The following is a 19,898-nucleotide window of genomic DNA, read 5'->3' as shown; positions in this document are numbered from 1 at the left end:
AACAGATGCACTAGAGCTATAAGTATATGAAAGCTCAACAAAAGAAACTAAGTGGGTGTGCATCCAACTCGCTTGCTCACGAAGACTTAGGGCATTTTGAGGAAGCCCATCATTGGAATATACAAGCCAAGTTCTATAATGAAAAATTCCCACTAGTATATGAAAGTGACAAAACAAGAGACTCTCTATCATGAAGATCATGGTGCTACTTTGAAGCACAAGTGTGAAAAAAGGATAGTAACATTGTCCCTTTTATTTTATTTTATTTGGACTTTCCTTTTTTTATTTGGCCTTTTTTTATTTGGCCCCCTTTTTTGGCCTTCCTCTTTTTTTGGGACAATGCTCTATTAATGATGATCATCACACATCTATTTATTTACAACTCAATGATTACAACTCGATACTAGAACAAGATATGACTCTATATGAATGCCTCCGATGATGCACCGGGATGGGCAATGAATCAAGAGTGACATGTATGATAAATTATGCATGGTGGCTTTGCCACAAATACGATGTCAACTACATGATCATGCAAGGCAATATGACAATGATGAAGTGTGTCATAATAAACGGAACGGTGGAAAGTTGCATGGCAATATATCTCGGAATGGCTATGGAAATGCCATGATAGGTAGGTATGGTGGCTGTTTTGAGGAAGGTATATGGCGGGTTTATGATACCGGCGAAAGGTGCGCGGTATTAGAGAGGCTAGCAATGGTGGAAGGGTGAGAGTGCGTATAATCCATGGACTCAACATTAGTCATAAAGAACTCACATACTTATTGCAAAAATCTATTAGTTATCAAAACAAAGTACTACGCCATGCTCCTAGGGGGATAGATTGGTAGGAAAAGACCATCGCTCGTCCCCGACCGCCACTCATAAGGAAGACAATCAATAAATAAATCATGCTCCGACTTCGTCACATAACGGTTCACCATACGTGCATGCTATGGGAATCACAAACTTCAACACAAGTATTTCTCAAATTCACAACTACTCAACTAGCATGACTCTAATATCACCATCTCCATATCTCAAAACAATTATCAAGTATCAAACTTCTCTTAGTATTCAATGCACTTCATATGAAAGTTTTTATTATATCCCTCTTGGATGCTCATCATATTAGGACTAAATTCATAACCAAAGCAAATTACCATGCTGTTTAGGACTCTCAAAATAATATAAGTGACGCATGAGAGTTCATCTATTTCTATAAAATAAAACCACCACCGTGCTCTAAAAAGATATAAGTGAAGCACTAGAGCAACAACAAACTACTCTGAAGGATATAAGTGAAGATCAATGAGTAGTCAAATAGTTATGCAACTATGTGAAGACTCTCTAACATTTAATAATTTCAGATATTGGTATTTTATTAAAACAGCAAGCAAAATAATAATAATGAAATGACGCTCCAAGCAAAACACATATCATGTGGTGAATAAAACTATAGCTCCAAGTAAAGTTACCGATGAATGAAGACGAAAGAGGGGATGCCTTCCGGGGCATCCCCAAGCTTAGGCTTTTGTTTGTCCTTGAATATTACCTTGGGGTGACTTGGGCATCCCCAAGCTTAGGCTCTTTCCACTCCTTATTCCATAGTCCATCGAATCTTTTACCCAAAACTTGAAAACTTCACAACACAAAACTTAACAGAAAACTCGTAAGCTCCGTTAGTATAAGAAAATAAATCACCACTTAGGTACTGTTGTGAACTCATTATAAATTCATATTGGTGTAATATCTACTGTATTCCAACCTATCTATGGTTCATACCCTCCGATACTACTCATAGATTCATCAAAATAAGCAAACAGCACATCGAAAACAGAATCTGTCAAAAACAGAACAGTCTGTAGTAATCTGGATCAAACGTATACTTCTGGAACTCATAAAATTCTAAAATAAATTTCTGGACGTGAGGAATTTATCTATTAATCATCTTCAAAAATAATTAACTAAATAGCACTCCCCAAGAAAAAATGGCAGCAATTCTCGTGAGCGCTAACGTTTCTGTTTTTTACAGCATGATCGCAAAGACTTTCCCCAAGTCTTCCCAAAGGTTCTACTTGGCACAAACACTAATTAAAAGCATAAAACCACATCTAAACAGAGTCTATATGAATTATTTATTACTGAACAGGAGCAAAAAGCGAGGAACAAAAATAAAAATTGGGTTGCCTCCCAACAAGCGCTATTGTTTAACGCCCCTAGCTAGGCATGATGGTTTCAATGATGCTCACATAAAGGATAAGAATTTAAAACATAAAGAGAGAATCATGAAGATTATGACTAACACATTTAAGCCTAACCCACTTCCTATGCATAGGGATTTTGTGAGCAAGAACAAGAATCAACTTGCATAGGAAGGTAAAACAAGCATAACTCCAAAATTTTAAGCACATAGAGAGGAAACTTGATATTATTGCAATTCCTACAAGCATATATTCCTCCCTCATAATAATTTTAAGTAGCATCATGAATGAATTCAACAATATAACCATCACATAGAGCATTCTTATCATGATTTACAAGCATAGAAAATTTACTACTCTCCACATAAGCAAAATTCTACTCATTCAGAATAGTGGGAGTATCATAAGAAACCCGAATACTATAAATTGTTTCCACATTGAAAGAGTAATGTTCATAAAAAGGGTAATCATAATCATGACAAGTTTTATAAATATAATCATCACTACTTTTTATAGCATATGTATCATCACAATAATCATCATAGGTAGCAACTTTGTTCTCATCATAATCGATTGAAACCTCTTCCAAGATAGTGGAATCATTACTAAATAAAGTCATGACCTCTCCAAATCCACTTTCATAATTATCATAATAAGATTCAACATCCTCCAAAATAGTGGGATCATTACTTCCTAAAGTTGACACTCTTCCAAACCCACTTTTATCAATATAATCATCATAAGTAAGAGGCATGCTATCATCATTATGAATTTGCATATCAAAACTCGGGAGACTAAACATATCATCTTCATTAAAAGTGGCATCCCCAAGCTTGGGACAAACATTAATTGCAGAAAATATATACTCAAAAACATCATCTTCATCAAACATATCATCCCCAAGCTTGGGCCTTTTCATATCATAATCATAATCACTCTCATCATTAATAGTATGGATAGCACAAATAGTATAGAAATTATCATCATCACAATGAGAAATAGGAGCAACATCATTTGGGAGAGATACCTTTCTACCTTTACTTCTCCGTCTTTTATTTTTCTTCTTCACATCATGTGTGGGTTCAACCCTCTTTTTGGAGCTCCTTATTAATGAGATTGGTTGAATAGAAGGCTCCTTCGCGTTCCCTAATTCATCATAAGAAATAATAGGAGGATATTGGGAAGTCTCTTCCCTTTCATTAGTGTGCTCTTCATCTTCTATTTGTTTCCTTTTCTTTATGTAATTGGCAATATAAGGATTTTCATTACAATTCACCGCACAATACATATAAATTTCCTCTAGATCAAAACCAAGAAGTTTATCATGGGCAAATACTGGAAGATAGTTAGTTATACGTTTCATTTCTTCATAACCCATAAGCAAACTAAGTTCATTATGATGTGCAAGAGAAATCAAGTCATCACAATTTTTGGAAACGATTAGATTATGGAACAATTTGCATCGGATGGTTAAATGACCACGTTCATTGCAAAGTTCACAAGTACGGCCAAGAAAATACAAATTTTTAGCACAAACATCTAGCCTTTCTTGCAACCATTTTGTTTCTTAGTACTTATGCCTCTTGCAAAATATATCTTCCCTAATTGGTGTGTACTTGCAAACTCTATGCACTCCACAAAAATCGACATGCTTATAGGAGACATTTTCATCATAACTAGTGCAATCATCATAGTAGTATGGATATTCAAGGAGTTTATACTAATAACATTGCAATCATGATCATCATTCAAAGATTTAGTGCCAAACATTTTAATACATTCTTCTTCTAACACTTTGGCACAATTTTCTTTTCCATCATACTCACGAAAGATATTAAAAAGATGAAGCGTATGAGGCAAACTCAATTCCATATTTTTTGTAGTTTTCTTTTTATAAACTAAACTAGTGCTAAAACAAGAAACAAAAAGATTCGATAGTAAGATCTAAAGATATACCTTCAAGCGCTAACCTCCCCGGCAATGGCGCCAGAAAAGATCTTGATGTCTACTACACAACCTTCTTCTTGTAGACATTGTTGGGCCTCCAATTGCAGAGGTTTGTAGGACAGTAGAAAATTTCCCTCAAGTGGATGACCTAAGGTTTATGAATCCGTGAGAGGCGTAGGATGAAGATGGTCTCTCTCAAACAACCCTGCAACCAAATAACAAAGAGTCTCTTGTGTCCCCAACACACCCAATACAATGGTAAATTGTATAGGTGCACTAGTTCGGCGAAGAGATGGTGATACAAGTGGTATATGGATGGTAGATAAAGGTTTTTGTAATCTGAAAAATATAAAAACAGCAAGGTAACTAATGATAAAAGTGAGCATAAACGGTATCACAATGCGTTGAAACAAGGCCTAGGGTTCATACTTTCACTAGTGCAAGTTCTCTCAACAATAATAACATAATTGGATCATATAACTATCCCTCAACATGCAACAAAGAGTCACTCCAAAGTCACTAATAGCGGAGAACAAACAAAGAGATTATGGTAGGGTACGAAACCACCTCAAAGTTATCCTTTCTGATCGATCTATTCAAGAGTCTGTAGTAAAATAACATGAAGCTATTCTTTATGTTCAATCTATCATAGAGTTTGTACTAGAATAACACCTTAAGACACAAAATCAACCAAAACCCTAATGTCACATAGATACTCCAATGTCACCTCAAGTATCCGTGGGTATGATTATACGATATGCATCACACAATCTCAGACTCATCTACTCAAACCAACACAAAGTACTTCAAAGCGTGCCCCAAATTTTCTACCAGGGAGTCAAGATGAAAACATGTGCCAAGCCCTATGCATAGGTTCATGGGCAGAACCCGCAATTTGATCACGAAAACATACATCAAGTGGATCACATGATATCCCATTGTCACCACAGATAAGCACGACAAGACATACATCAAGTGTTCTCAAATCCTTAAAGACTCAATCCGATAAGATAACTTCAAAGGGAAAACTCAATCCATTACAAGAGAGTAGAGGGGGGGGGGACATCATAAGATCCAACTATAATAGGAAAGCTCACGATACATCAAGATTGTACCACCTCAAGAACACGAGAGAGAGAGATCAAACACATAGCTACTGGTACATACCCTCAGCCCCGAGGGTGAACTACTCCCTCCTCGTCATGGAGAGCGCCGGGATGATGAAGATGGCCACCGAAGAGGGATTCCCCCCTCCGGTAGGGTGCCGAAACGGGTCTAGATTGGTTTTCGGTGGCTACGGAGGCTTCTGGCGGCGGAACTCCCGATCTATTCTGCTCCCCGAAGTTTTTAGGGTATATGGGTATATATAGGAGGAAGAAGTACGTCGGTGGACCTCCAGACTGTCCACGAGGCAGGGGGCGCGCCCAGGGGGGTGAGCGCCCCCACCCTCGTAGGCAGCCCGGGACTCTCCTGGTCCATCTCCGATACTCCGTGGGTTTCTTCTGGTCCGAAAATAAGTTCCGTGAAGTTCCAGGTCAATTGGACTCCGTTTGATTTTCCTTTTCTGCGATACTCTAAAACAAGGAAAAAACAGAAACTGGCACTGGGCCCTGGGTTAATAGGTTAGTCCCAAAAATAATATAAAAGTGCATAATAAAGCCCATAAACATCCAAAACAGATAATATAATAGCATGGAACAATAAAAAATTATAGATACGTTGGATACGTATCATGCATCCAACCATGAAAGCACATGACAACCTCTGCTTCCCTGTTCGAAGGGCCTATCTTTTATTATTGTCTTATACTTCATGCAAAGAGTCACGGTGATCTTCACCTTTCCTTTTTACATTTTATCCTTTGATAAGCACAATGTGTTGGAAAGATCCTGATATATATAGCTATTTGGATGTGAATTTTCATGAATTATTATTGTTGACATTACCCTTGAGGTAAAAGGTTGGGAGGCAAAACTATAAGCCCCTATCTTTCTCTATGTCTGATTAAAACTTCATAACCATAAATATCGCGTTAGTGTTAGCAATTGTGAAAGACTAAATGATGGTTGAGTATGTGGACTTGCTGAAAAGCTCTTATTGACTCTTTCTGATGTTATGATAAATTGCAATTGCCTCAATGACTGAGATTAGAGTTTGTTGGTTCTCAAGGAAGTTTATGATTCATACTTGAAATTGTGATTGAATTGTTACTTTAGCATCAGAGATCATATGACAATATATATATATATGTTTCTGTTCTAAGAATGATCATGATGCCCTCATGCCCGTATTTTATTTGTATCGACACCTCTATCTCTAAACATGTGGACACATTTTCTGATTTCGGCTTCCGCTTGAGGACAAGGGAGGTCTAAGCTTGTGGGAGTTGATACGTCCATTTTGCATCATGCTTTTATATTGATATTTATTGCATTATGGGTTGTTATTACACATTATGTCACAATACTTCTGCCTATTCTCTCTTATTTTACAAGGTTTACATGAAGAGGGAGAATGCCGGCAGCTGGAATTCTAGGCTGGAAAAGGAGCAAATATTAGAGACCTATTCTGCACAACTCCAAAAGTCCTGAAACTTCACGGGAGCATGTTTCGGAATATATAAAAAATATTGGGCAAAAGAAGTACCAGAGGGGGGCCACCCACCGTCCACGAGGGTGGGGGGCGCGACCTACCCCCTGGGTGCGCCCCCTGCCTTCTGGGCCCCCTGGTGGCCCTCTGATACCCATCTTTGGCTATATGGAGTCTTTCGTTGAGAAAAAAATCATAAGCAAGCTCACGGGACGAAACTCCGCCGCCACGAGGCGGAACCTTGGCGGAACCAATCTAGGGCTCCGGCGGAGCTGTTCTGCCTGGGAAACTTCCCTCCAGGAGGGGGAAATCAACACCATCGTCATCACCAACGATCCTCTCATTGGGAGGGGGTCAACCTCCATCAACATCTTCACTAGCACCATCTCATGTCAAACCCTAGTTCATCTCTCGTATCCAATCTTTGTCCCAAAGCCTCAGATTGGTACCTGTGGGTTGCTAGTAGTGTTGATTACTCCTTGTAATTGATGCTAGTTGGTCTACTTGGTGGAAGATCATATGTCCAGATCCATTATGCATATTAATACCCCTCTGATTATGAACATGAATATGCTTTGTGAGCAGTTAAGTTTGTTCTTGATGACATGTGAGAAGTCTTGCTATAAGTAGTCATGTGAATTTGGTATTCATTCGATATTTTGATGAGATGCATGTTGTCTCTCCTTTAGTGGTTTCATGTGAACGTCGACTACATGACACTTCACCATTGTTTGGGCCTAGAGGAAGGCATTGGGAAGTAATAAGTAGATGATGGGTTGCTAGAGTGACAGAATCTTAAACCCTAGTTTATGCGTTGCTTCGTAAGGGGTTGATTTGGATCCATATGTTTCATGCTATGGTTAGATTTACCTTAATACTTCTGTTGTAGTTGCGGATGCTTGCAATAGGGGTTAATCATAAGTGGGATGCTTGTCCAAGGAAGGACAGTACCCAAGCACCGGTCCACCCACATATCAAATTATCAAAGTACCGAACGCGAATCATGTGAACATGATGAAAACTAGCTTGACGATAATTCCCATGTGTCCTCAGGAGCGTTTTCCTTTATATAAGAGTTTGTCCAGGCTTGTCCTTTGCTACAAAAAGATTGGGCCATCTTGCTGCACCTTATTTACTTTTACTATTTGTTACCTGTTACAAATTACCTTATCACAAAACTATCTGTTACCGACAATTTCGGTGCTTGCAGAGAATACCTTACCAAAAACTGCTTATCATTTCCTTCTTCTCCTCGTTGGGTTCGACACTCTTACTTATTGAAAGGACTATGATAGATCCCCTACACTTGTGGTTCATCAGGCGGGTGGGGTGGGGCCGGAGCGGCCTGTCCGGGCTACCGGGCGGGGCGGGGCGGCCGGGGCAGCGACGCGGCCGGGGCGGGGCGGCGGTGCGAGGTTGGCATGAGGGGAGAGGGAGAGAGAGGGCAGGGCGCGAGGGCGTTTTGATACATATAGGGCCAGGCTCTTTGTCGTCCGCTAGCTGACGGCAAAGAGCCTAGCTAACGGACGTTAGAACAGCCACTTTCTTTGCCGTCTGCTAGCGGATGGCAAAGTTTCTTTGCCATCAGCTAGCGGACGGCAAAGAAAGTGGCCGTTAGCTGCTACTCACTATCGGCCCACCCTGCCTCTTTGCCGTCCGCTAGCAAACGACAAAGGTTCTATACCGTCAGCTCGCTGATGGCAAAGATGGAGCTGACGGCAAACACTTTCTTTGCCGCCAGGTTTCTTCAAGCTGATGGCAAAGACCCTCTTTGCCATCAGCTAGCTAATGGCAAAGAAATGACTGACGGAAAAGTTCATGATTCCAGTAGTGAAAACCCTAGATTCCAACCCGGTCCCACCAAAACATACCTATCCGAACCCACCGAGTTCATCTGGACACTGCCATAGCCAAACCCTAACAAATCGGACCAACCAATATGGATCCCATTTCACCGAGATGGCCTTGCCAACTCCTTTTGTGATGCCCCCGATTCAATTGTACACTAATCATACACGCAAACGTGTATGATCAAGATCAGGGACTCACGGGAAGATATCACAACACAACTCTACAAATAAAATAAGTCATACAAGCATCATATTACAAGCCAGGGGCCTCGAAGGCTCGAATACAAGAGCTCAATCATAGACGAGTCAGCGGAAGCAACAATATCCGAGTACAGACATAAGTTAAACAAGTTAGCCTTAAGAAGGCTAGCACAAACTGGGATACAGATCGAAAGAGGCGCAGGCCTCCTGCCTGGGATCCTCCTAAACTACTCTTGGTCGTCGTTAGTGGGCTGCACGTAGTAGTAGGCACCTCTAGTGTAGTAGTAGTCATCGTCGACGGTGGCGTCTGGCTCCTGGGCTCCAACGTCTAGTCACAGCAATCGAGTATAGAAAGGGGGAAAAGAGGGAGCAAAGCAACCGTGAGTACTCATCCAAAGTACTCGCAAGAAAGGAGCTACACTACATATGTATGCATTGGTATCAAATGGAATAAGGGTATCATATGTGGACTGAACTGCAGAAAGCCGGAATAAGAGGGGGATAACTAGTCCTGTCAAAGACTACGCTTCTAGTAACCTCCATCTTGCAGCAGGAGAAGAGAGTAGATGGTAAGTTCACCAAGTAGCATCGTGTAGCATAATCCTAACCGATGATCCTCCCCTCGTCGCCCTGTGAGAGAGCGATCACCGGTTGTATCTGGCACTTGGAAGGGTGTGTTTTATTAAGTATCCGGTTCTAGTTGTCATAAGGTCAAGGTACAACTCCAAGTCGTCCTGTTACCGAAGATCACGGCTATTCGAATAGATTAACTTCCCTGCAGGGGTGCACCACATAACCCAACACGCTCGATCCCATTTGGCCGGACACACTTTCCTGGGTCATGCCCGGCCTCGGAAGAACAACACATCGCAGCCCTACCTAGGCATAACAGAGAGGTCAGCACGCCGGTCTAAATCCTATGGCGCAGGGGTCTAGGCCCATCGCCCATTGCACACCTGCACGTTGCGTATGCGACCGGAAGCAGAACTAGCCCCCTTAATACAAGAGCACGCTTACGGTCCAATCCGGCGCGCGCCGCTCAGCCGCTGACGTCACGAAGGCTTCGGCTGATACCACGACGTCGAGTGCCCATAACTGTCCCCGCGTAGATGGTTAGTGCGTATAGGCCAGTGGCCAGACTCAGATCAAATACCAAGATCTCGTTAAACATGTTATTGTGAAATAACCGCGAACGCCGACCAGGACTAGGCCCACCTCTCTCCTAGGTGGTCTCAACCTGCCCTATCGCTTCGCCACAAAGATCCACACAGAGGGCTGTCGGGAAAGTATGTCCTTCCAGCCCCCAATTCGTGAATCAACCGCGGGTACTCCTCGAGCCAACCCGACTTTAGTCATCACATGTATCTTGTATAAAGTATATAGTATATACCCGTGATCACCTCCCGAGTGATCACGGCCCGATAGTATAGCATGGCAGACGGACAAGAATGTAGGGCCACTGATGATAAACTAGCATCCTATACTAAGCATTAGGATTGCACGTAAAGGTAAGAACAGTAGTAGCAAGGACAGGCTATGCATCAGGATAGGATTAACGGAAAGCAGTAACATGCTACACTACTCTAATGCAAGCAGTATAGAGGAGAGTAGGCGATATCTGGTGATCAAGGTTGCTCTGGCAAGAGAGAGGGGTCGTCAACACCATAGTCATACTGGGTAGCAGCGGCGTCGGTCTTGGTGTCTAGCGAGAGAAGAGGGGGAGAAACAATAAATATAATGCAAACAAATGCATGACGATGCATGACATGACAAAGTGTAAAGCTAGGTGTGCCCTAACGCGGTACGAGGTGGTACCGGTGAAGGGGGGAAACATCCGGGAAAATATCCCCGGTGTTTCACGTTTTCGGACAGATGAATCAGAGGGGGAAAGTTGCGTGTTCGCTATGCTAGGGATGTGTGGCGGATGAACGGACTGCGTATTCGGATTCGTCTCGTCGTTCTGAGCAACTTTCATGTACAAAACATTTTCATCCGAGCTATGGATTATTTTATATTAATTTTCAAAGTTTTAATCATTTTCTAAATTATTTTTAATTAGAAAATTAAATGTTAAATTAATATGGGTACACAGAAGTGTACCCACAGATGGGCTTGTGTGGCTGACCGGTAGGCCCAGTTGACTGTCCATTCGAACTCAACACCCTTATGTAACAGATTAGTCAGAGGCCTGGCAATCTTGGAGAAGTTCTCGACGAATCGGCGGCAATAGCTGGCGAGACCGAGAAAACTTCGGACTTGCTTGACATTCTTTGGAGGAGTCCAATCGAGAATAGCCTGAACTCGTTCAGGGTTGACGACAATACCATCCTTCGAGATGACATACCCAAGATATGTTACTTTGGGGAGCCAGAATTCACACTTGGAATATTTAGCATACAATTGATGCTCTCGAAGTTTTTCCAGCACAAGACAAAGATGTTTATGTCAGGACCCCGACTCAATGCCACATCGATCTAGCATGTAACACCTCATATCACTTTGCGGCCTCACGCACGGTATCCCCACGGGTGTCGCCTTACCTTTGCCCGGGACCGTTTGCGCCTTTTGGCACACGTATATGATGGTGTCGCTAGCATCCATATGATAAAGAGCCCGGGCTGACATGGCTAGTCGTAAACCCAAAGTGGCACTAACTTACAGGGACAGGCATCCATGACCCAGCATCGAACGTGTCGGTCATCAGCGAGTGAATCCAGGCTGTAGCACTGGGCTAACAGGACTCCGGTGAACCGGGCTGTAGCGGGCTAGTAGGACTCCGGTATTCATTGCGTGACATTTCCCCGAAGGGACAGACACAGGAACGAAGAAGGACACATGCCGGCCAGCCTATGTGTTCCGGAGCAGTAGCAAGCTACCAGGGCTCAGTGGAAGCACTAGGAGACATTTCCCAGTAAGAGAGACTACTAAGGATAAACAACTGGATAGTCAGATCCCACACATAGCAATACACATTACACGTACGCATAACATGCAAGTATGTGTTGTACAACATGGCATCACAGCATAACTCAACGACTCAAAAAGATAAAGGCTCAGAAGAGCCATCATAGCATTTATTGCAAACAGGGGTCACAAGACCCATCATACAGAGCATACAAGCAACAAGCGGAAGCATTACATGTCTGGGTACAGACATCTACAAATGAAAAAGGCTGAAGAGCCTGACTATCTACAATGTCCGATCAAGATCGTAGCTGAGGTACAAGCTACTCGTCGAAGTCCACAAGACACTAGTAAGACCGAAGTCTCCGCTGCAAAAACATAAATAAAGCAACATGAGTACAAAGGTACTCAGCAAGACTTACATCAGATCCTATCATACATGCATTTGTATCAAGAGGGTAATGTGGGGTTTAGTTGCAGCAAGCCAGCTTTGACTCTGTGGCCATCCTGTTCTACGACTACCAGAAACTCTTGAGGTGAGACAACGTACACGAGTCCACTAATCACCACACAATACACTTACTATGGATTCATCCCCGTCTCCCTACGAGAAGGCCATCCATAGCACTCACACTTGTCTTGAGCATTTTATGGTATCCACTTCAAGTTGTCTATGTACCATGTAAGCATCCAAGAAGTCCATAACCGCGGACACGACTATTCGAATAGATCATGTTAACCCTGCAGGGGTGTACTTCTTCACACACGCTCTCGCCACTTACCGCCATGTACACGTCATGTATCTCGGCAACCTTCAAGCGGAAGCCTGGCGAGGGTGTCGGCCACGACCTGACTAACCACACAAGACTCTAATCCAGGTTTATCGCCTATTTGGGTTCCATCCGCAAGGAGATCCGGCTGGGGTTTCACTTGGTACACCGTGCCACTTGTGCCTAGTCTGTCCCAAGCCCACCTGGCCGGGTGCCACTTGGTAGACTACTAACACTACCTACAAACACCAGAAACTAGTTGCGACTCCTGGACAGAGATCAAGTTGGTTAATAAGTCGAGAGGGGTCGAGTTACCGGAACCCAATGTGTGGTAGTATCGAGTCATTGGACAACATACATAGAACTCAGTGCTTAGGGACGGTTCCAGTGAGACAACCCACCATGTACTCCTACATGGCCTCTCACCGCTACCTTTACCAAATCGTGTTCACACACTTCACTCTCAGCAACAGAACATATCGTAACACTCCAATTCATTCCCAATGAACCAGACCTGACACAACTCTAAGCAATAGCAGGCATAGCATGGTAGGAACACAACAATGGCTTCAATCAACTCCTACACATGCTAGTGGGTTTCAACTATTTACTGTGGCAATGACAGGTCATGAAGAGGAATGGGTTCAACTACCGCAGCACAAAGTAGCAGATGAATCGTTGTTGTCCTAATGCAATAACTGAGAGCAGGAGCGAGAGAGTAGGATTGTATCGGAATGAACAAGGGGGTTTGCTTGCCTGGTAAATCAACAGAGGAGGCACTGCTTCACAGACAGGTACTCTGGAACGGCTCCGGAGCAGGACCTATCGAGAAGGAACGGTGCCGACAATCAACACACAATCATATGCAACAATATGATGCATGAACATGGCATGTAGATGTGATGCTGTTTGAGCTAATGCAACTAGTAATCATTTGGTTTGAAGTCCATTTGAACCAAAGGTTCAAATGCATCTCCAAATTAAGCTCCTATATATGCCATAATGTGTTTTCACCTATACAGCAAGTATAAGTTGGTTTGTCATGCATGAAACTAGTACAGATGGAAAGATTGCATTTTTCTGATAATTTTTCATATATAAATTATTTCAATCTGAGCTACGGTTGAATTACTTTGAATTTTTGAAGTTTAAATCAATTTCTGGAATTTCCTGATTTAATTTAAATCCAGAAATCATATTATTGCGCCACCATGACGTCAGCATGACGTCAGCAGTCAACTGCGGCTGACTGGGGTCAAACCTGACGTGTGGGGTCCACACGTCAGTGACACTGGGGTTAACCCCGAGTCAAACCTGGGCTGATTAGCTTTGACTAAGCCCTGGGGCCCACTGTTCAGCGTCAGTAGGTGGGGATTAGTGCCTAATTAAAAAGCCACGTCAGCCCGCCGGAGTTCTGGCCGGCGGCGACCAATAGCGCGGCGGCAACTCACCGGACTTGCGCTACAAGCGGCGTTTGGTCGCGCGAAGACCACCGGGGCGTAGCCCGTCGTCGTCCGCAACCAGGGGAGCTGGTGGGGGGCTGCGGGGGCGCCGGAGCTCGCCGGAGGAATGCTCGGGGCGACGGCTGGAGTTCGGTGAAGAGGGACGGAGCGCTATGGTGCACGGGAGGAAGAGTGGGTAGGTGCTCTGTGTTCCTGGGAACGCGCCGAGGACGACAGCGTGCTCGGACGCGACGTGTGGGGGCTCTAGCCGCGGCGACCTCGTGGCCGGCGGCGATGAGCTCTGGGGCTCGACGGAGCCCGCGGTTGGAGGAAGAAATCGGCATCGGGGAAAGGGAGGTTCGGTGCGGGGGCTCACAGCGAGACCAGCGAGCGCGAGGGCGAGGTCGGGGATGCCCGGTAGCTCCCGAATCGACGGCGAGGATCCACGGCGGCCGGAGGCGAAGATGGCGACGGCGACGGCTCCACGGGGTGCTCCGTCTTGCGTGGCTCGACGAGGAGGTAGAGGGGGTCGCGGCGGAGCTGGGGAGCGTGTCGGGGAGGCGAGGGGGAGGCGGTGGCTACGGCTACGGTGGACGGCGGCGATGAGCTCCGCTCGGCTGCGCGCGAGAGAGAGAGCAGAGGAGGGGGGGAAGGAACGAGAGAGAGTGAGAGGGTACGGGGGGGGGGGGGGCGTGGCGTCTCCCGGGGCATCCAGACAAGGAGGGGAGAGGGCAGGCAGGCAGGGAGGCTGGTGGCGTGGCGCGGCGGTGTGCGCGCGTGTCGGGCACGCGCCTGGCCGACTGGCGCCAGGAGGACGACGGCGGTGGTGGGCTGGGCTGGCCTGCTGGGCCAGAGGCGCCAGGTAAGAAGCCCAGGTAAGGTTTTTTCCCTGTTTTGTTTCTCTTTTCTATTTTTCTGACATTTGTTCTGATTTAGTAATAATACTAAATCAATTTATTTACTTATGCCATTTTTTTATGGAAGCTAGTTATATTAATCCAGAGCTCCTTTATAAATGGCATAATTTTTGGACAATATTTTATATATATAACAATATATATCCAAAGCAAATAATTACTGCATTAATTCCAAATGCCCAAAATAAATACCTATGAGCTCTTAAAAATATTGGTTTGATTTTTATCTCTGTCCAATATTTTCAGAGAGCAACATGAGCATTTTCTTGGACCCTTTTGGAGAAATTTTTATTTGGGTCATTTTCAAAAATGATTCTGAGGGTTCCACCAATCCTCATTTCAAATTAAATGGAATTTAAACATGATGCACAAATTACTAGCTAGTCTAGGTCATACCAGAACTAGGGATGTGACAACTCGCCCCCACTTGAAAGAATCTCGTCCCGAGATTCAGGGGTTGACGGAAAGAAAGCGGGATACTCCAGTCGAAGACGATCTTCTCGCTCCCAAGTAGCTTCTCTCTCGGAATGATGAGACCACTGAACCTTGAGAAACTTGATGTTCTGACATCGAGTGACACGCTCTGCTTGATCAAGAATGCGAACCAGGTACTCTCGGTATGTGAGGTTATCTTGGAGATTAAGCGTTTCGTGGTCCACTCCGCGGATGGGATCCGAGAAGCAACGCCTGAGTTGAGAGACGTGGAAGACATCATGAACTCGAGAAAGATGTGGGGGTAGTTCCAATTGGTAGGCAACCTCTCCTCGTTTAGCGAGAATGCGAAAAGGACCAATGTAACGAGGAGCCAACTTGCCCTTGATACCGAAACGATGGGTACCCTTCATGGGAGTAACCCGAAGGTAAGCTTTTTCGCCAACTTCATAAGTCATATCCTTATGATGACGATCATACTGACTCTTTTGACGAGACTGGGCTGTTTTCAAATTCTCACGAATGATGCGAACTTGCTCTTCTGCCTCCTGGATCATGTCCGGTCCAAAGAATTGTCTTTCACCGGTTTCTGACCAGTTCAAAGGTGTTCGACATCTTCGTCCATAGAGAACCTCAAAAGGAGCTTTCTCGAGGCTGGATTGATAGCTATTGTTATAAGCAAACTCGGCAAAAGGAAGGCATTTCTCCCAATCCATACCGAATGAGATAACGCAAGCTCTAAGCATGTCTTCGAGAATTTGATTGACCCGTTCCACCTGACCACTCGACTGAGGGTGGAAAGCGGTACTGAAGGAAAGATGGGTTCCCATGGCAGTTTGGAAACTTTCCCAGAAATGAGAAGTGAAAAGACTGCCACGGTCTGAATTAATCTCTAGTGGAACACCATGAAGTGACACTATTCGAGAAATGTATAAGTCAGCAAGCTGACTAGCAGTGATACTCTCTCGAACAGGAAGGAAGTGAGCCACTTTGGAAAGACGATCAACGACTACAAAGATAGCGTTATTCCCTCTCTTGGTCCTGGGAAAGCCGGTGATGAAGTCCATACCAACTTTATCCCATTTCCATTCAGGAATAGCTAAAGGCTGAAGGGTGCCAGCAGGTCTTTGATGCTCTGCCTTAACACGACGACAAGCGTCACATTTAGCAATGAACTCAGCGATTTCTCTCTTCATCCTAGTCCACCAGAACCCCTGGCGTAGGTCCTGATACATCTTAGTACTACCGGGATGAATCGTGAGAGGAGATTCAGGCGCCTCCTTAAGAATCAATTGTCGCAGATGTTGATTCTTGGGAACCACCAAGCGATTCTCAAAGAAAACAACACCACGATCATCCATAGAGAAACATCCACCAACTCCCTTCTTAATGTTTCTCTTGATCCGAGAAATCCCCGTATCATGCTTCTGGGCTTCTATGATAAGATCCACAAGAGTAGGTTTCGCCACCAAGGTAGAAAGGAATCCGTGAGGAGCAATGTGAAGATTAAGCTTACAGAATTCCTCATGGAGAAGTGGTTGGCCTTGCTGCAACATGAGGTTGTTGCAATAGGATTTACGGCTTAGCGCATCAGCCATGACATTGGCTTTGCCTGGGGTGTAGGTAATCCTTAGATCATAATCTGTGATCAACTCCAACCAACGTCTTTGCCTAAGGTTCAGATCCGGTTGGGTGAAGATATACTTGAGACTCTGGTGATCGGTGTAGATCTCGCAACGTTTACCAAGAAGGTAATGTCGCCTGGTCTTGAGTGCATAGACTACGGCTGCAAGCTCTAGATCATGTGTAGGATAATTCTCCTCATGTGGATGCAACTGTCGAGATGCATAGGCAATCACATGATGATCCTGCATAAGAATGCAACCTAGTCCCTGTCGTGAGGCGTCGCAGTAGATAATAAAGTCTTTAGTGAAATCCGGTGGCACAAGTATGGGAGCAGAAGTCAGGCATCTTTTCAGTTCCTGAAAACTGTGTTCACACTGTGGGGACCACTCAAACTTTTTATCTTTCTTGAGAAGTTCCGTAAGGGGTTTGGCTACTTTGGAGAAATTTTCAACAAAGCGGCGACAATAGCTGGCTAGACCAAGGAAACTCCTAACTTGTTTGACTGTTTCAGGTGGAGTCCAATCAAGAACGGCTTTAACTCTCTCGGGGTTGACAGCAATGCCCTTGCCAGAGATTACCTGGCCTAGGTAGGTCACTTCTGGCAACCAAAATTCACACTTGGAGAACTTGGCATAAAGGCGGTGCTCTCTGAGTTTTTCTAACACAAGTCTAAGATGTTCGACATGCTCTTCCTCGTTCTTCGAGTAAATAAGAATATCATCGAGGTAAACCACGACGAACTTATCTAAGTACTCCATGAAGATCGAGTTCATCAAGCGGGAGAATGTGGCTGGGGCGTTGGTTAGGCCAAAGGACATGACAGTGTACTCGTACTGGCCATAACGAGTAACAAAAGCTGTCTTGGGGATGTCCCCGTTTCTGATCTTAATTTGGTGGTATCCTAACCTCAAATCCATCTTGGAGAAGACTGAGGATCCAGCGAGCTGATCATACAGATCGTTGATCCTGGGGAGCGGATATTTGTTCTTTATCGTGACCAAATTAACGGGACGATAATCTACAACCATCCGGTCCGTACCATCCTTCTTCTTGACAAAGAGGACGGGGCAAGCCCAAGGAGAAGAACTGGGACGGATGAAACCCTTTTGCAAGGACTCATCAAGTTGTTTCTTAAGCTCGGCTAGTTCTAAGGGTGCCATCTTGTAGGGTCTCCTAGAGATTGGAGCAGTTCCTGGGATAAGATCTATGACGAACTCTACATCTCTGTCAGGCGGAACACCTGGCAGTTCCTCTGGAAAGACATCCGGAAAGTCACGGACTACCGGGATATCTTCAAGGTCTGGAAGAGGGCTGGCATTAAGGGAATAGAGCCGACGCTTTGCAACTCTAGTGGAGACAGTGACTATCTTGCCAGATGGGTGTTTGAGCTGAACAGACCTGGTGAAACAATCAATCTTGGCATGATGAGCTGTCATCCAGTCCATACCCAAGATGATGTTAATATCCGAAGACTTGAGAGATATCAAGGAAGCAAGGAATACAAGTCTGTCAACAAGGATTTCATTGCCATAACTTATCCTAGAAGTTTGCCATTTGGATCCAGGAGTTTGAATAAGTAGTGGGGAGGGCATATCACAAAATGACATGTCGTGCAAGCGGGCATAGCTTTCAGAAATGAAGGAATGAGATGCTCCAGTATCGAACAAAACCGATGCCGGATGACAGTTGACAAGGAGTGTACCAAGAACGACATCTGGATCATCATGAGCGGCTTTAGCTGAGACGTGATGCACACGTCCATGTTCAGTGGGAGCTGACTTGGCACTGATCATCTTGCGTGATGGCTTACCATGGCCAATAGACTTCTCGGGCTGGGGTGGAGCAACTCTGGTCTGAGTGCAAATACGGGCAATGTGGCCTGGCTCTCCGCACTTGTAACAAATCTTGGAGGTAGGATGTGGACCTGCATTGGAAGGCGGTCCACCAATAGACTTGGGTGGAGCATACTGCTGAACTTGATGAGGTGCCACATAAGATGGCCTCGGTACATATTCGGAAGGAAGAGCGGAGTTCGGAACCCAAATCCGGCGCTTTTGAGAGCTAGAACCGGAGGAAGATCCCAAATCACGAGTGTGCTTACGAGACTCCTTGTAAGTGAGTTGAGCTGTCTCTGCATTAATGGCCTTGTTCACAAGGGCTTGGAATGTATCACAATGATGCAGGTGGAGATCACGACGCAACTTGGGGTTGAGACCCTTCCGGAACCTAGCCTACCTCTTGGCGTCTGTGGACACCTCTTCTGTGGCATAACGGGAGAGGTTCTCAAACTCTCTACTATAGGCATCAACAGCCATCTTACCCTGGGTGAAACTACAGAACTCTTCTCTCTTGAGATCGATGAGGGCTTCAGGAATGTGATGCTCGTGAAAAGCCTCAACGAAATCCCTCCAGGTGGGAGTCTGGCCAGCTGGAAGCATAGCCTCATAGTTCTGCCACCAAAGACTAGCAGGACCTTCCAGGTGATATGTGGCATAAGTGACCTTGTCGTCTTCAGCTACGTTCGCGGAATGCAGCTTATGGGTGATGCTACGGAGCCAGTCATCTGCATCGAGTGGCTCGATGGAATGATGAAAGGTGGGTGGGTGCAAGCGAATGAAATCATGAATGGTAGCAGATCCTTTGAACTGATGTGCGGTGTTCTCCTCGATACGTGCTAACAAGCGGTTGGACTCACGCTTGCTCCTCTCCATTTCTAACATGAACTCTGCGAACGAAGGCTGGTCGGGAGGATCCTCATCCCTACCATCTTCATGGTTCTGGCTACGAACAATAGAACTTGATGACATCCTGAGAAACGAAACCAGGGACGGAGTCAGCATTAACTACAGGCTATAGAATGTAGGACAAGGAATTAGTATCTCTCGAACTCCTAGGGAAATTCCGGCAGCATAACGGCAGTAAAATGCTCAGAATGAGACATCCTACTAAAAATGGGGTGGTAACATACTCATCAACATTACTCAAGGTTCTGAGATCATACTAAACAGACTACACC

The sequence above is a fragment of the Triticum aestivum genome, chromosome 4A (assembly GCF_018294505.1).
Source record: "Triticum aestivum cultivar Chinese Spring chromosome 4A, IWGSC CS RefSeq v2.1, whole genome shotgun sequence".
In the NCBI taxonomy this organism is placed as follows: Eukaryota; Viridiplantae; Streptophyta; class Magnoliopsida; order Poales; family Poaceae; genus Triticum; species Triticum aestivum.
This window is presented reverse-complemented; position numbering follows the sequence as displayed.